The 2,036-nt window shown below is 40.0% G+C and overlaps 1 pseudogene; it reads right to left on the reverse strand.

Moving 5' to 3' along the window:
* Nucleotides 1-385: 385 nt before the first annotated feature.
* On the reverse strand, nucleotides 386-1,101 carry LOC142441478 (dnaJ homolog subfamily B member 6 pseudogene; annotated as a pseudogene).
* Nucleotides 1,102-2,036: the final 935 nt, after the last annotated feature.

Consider the following 2,036-nt stretch of genomic DNA (forward strand, 5'->3'; position numbering starts at 1 on the left):
AGAATGAAACTACTTGGCTCACATTTCAAACAAAATGAAAAATAAAAAGCAGGATCCATGCTGTTGTTAGTATACAATTTTCTCCTAACTCTACTAAAGAATCACTGTTTACTGTGGATTAAGTTTAATAATAATAAAAAAGCAAAGTGCTTACATAAATTTACAACAATTTTAAAGACAAAACATGGTCCTATTAATGTGGTCCCAACAATAAACTCAAAAGTCTATGACAAATAGGTGCTCCGATGAGCTGTTTATAAAAACTTTAGATTAGGTACGGTTATACTGAAAGTAGAGTTCGTTTGAAATCTTAAAAAAAAGTCCCTGTTGATCCTCAAATGGTGCTTGTAAGAGTTTAACATTTCTGTTACATGCGTGCGTTGAATTACTTGTTATCCAAGGATAGCGACTGCTCCTTACCATTTACAGTTAAGGACTTTCACTGGCCGTCTCCTTCAACTTCGACTCTTTCTTGACCACTCTCAACAATTCGCTTTGTTATGATTTTTCTGTCATTAATTATTTTAGTAGAAGTTGATATCGATTTGAAGTTGCCCAGGCCACTGCCACCAAATGATGTAGAAGAGAATGAAGTAAGGCCACCATGACCCAATGAACCAAATGTAGAAAATCCTGCATCAAAAGGAGAAAATGCACCTGCAAAAGATGGAAATCCACTGAAGGAAGAGATAAAGGATCCTCCTGCGCCTCGGGCTCCGCTTCCACGAGGGCCTCTGTGAATCCCAAAAAAGTACTCAAATGGGTCTTCAAAAAAGTCAAATGGGTCTCTTCCACCAAAAAAGTCCCTGTAGACATCCTCTGGATTACGGAATGTGAAGCCAAACCAAATGAACTGTCAAAATGACTTCCACCTCCACCGTTTAATCCTTCTTTGCCGTATTTGTCCTAGATGTCCCGGTTTTTAGCATCTGATAACACCTCATATGCCTCAGCTGCTCGTTTGAATTTCCTCTCTGCTTCCTCCTTATTTTCGGGATTTTTATCAGGATGCTACTTCAGTGCCAATTTACGATATGCTTTTCTAATATCCTCAGGTGAAGCATGCCTCTGCACACCTAGAACTTCATAGTAACCCACCATGTTTTAACAGATTGCTGGACCAAGTCCCAAAGAGGTTGGCAGCCAGCGGCAGGGAGGAGGAGCAGCTGGGCAGTGGGGCCCGCGGACTGCTCTCAGGTCGGGCACCGCTGCTTCTGGTGGAGGCGGCGGCGGCGAATCCTCGCGCTTTCCTTTCTCTCCCTTTCTCCCTCAGTTGGAAAATGATCAAACATGTAATCAAGACGCATTGATAATTTTTGGCCCTTGGAATGCAGAAGTTGGAAACAAAGAGGAAGGATAGTAATTGGAAAAGATGGACTTGGTGAAAGAAAGGAAGCTGGAGATTCCATGATAGAACTTTGCAAAACCACTATCTTGTTCTTAACAACTTCCATTTTCCAACACAAAACGCATGTATACACCTAGCCTTTTTCAGAAGACATACACAGAAACCAAGTTGACAGTATCTGTCGGAAGACCTGATGGAGAAACTTAATCGCAGCAGCTAAAACCAAGCCAGAGGCTGATTGTGAAACAGACCATCAATTGCTGAAATTCAGGTTAAAGCTAAAGAAAATTAAATAAGTTCAGGAGATTCAAAATATAACCTGAAGTCTATCCCACCTGAATTTCAAGAACACATCAAGAACAGATGTGCTGTATTGAACACTAATGACAGGAGACCTGCCGAGCTGTGGAAGGACATCAATAATATAATTCATGAAGAAAGTAAAAGGTCATTAAAAAGACAAATGAAAAAAAAAGATTAACATGTATGTCAAAAGGGACCCTGAAGCTTGCTCTTTATCATTAATTAGCTAAAGCAAATGTAGAAAGAATGAAGGCAAAGAGCTGAACAGAAAACTCCACAGGAGAGCTCAAGAAGACAAAGCCAAATAATCAAAGGAATTGTACAAGGAAAGCCAAAGGGGAAGAAAACACTCAGCATATCTTAAACTGAAAGAACTACAAAACAA

This window comes from Tenrec ecaudatus, chromosome 2 (genome assembly GCF_050624435.1).
Source record: "Tenrec ecaudatus isolate mTenEca1 chromosome 2, mTenEca1.hap1, whole genome shotgun sequence".
Taxonomy (NCBI): Eukaryota; Metazoa; Chordata; class Mammalia; order Afrosoricida; family Tenrecidae; genus Tenrec; species Tenrec ecaudatus.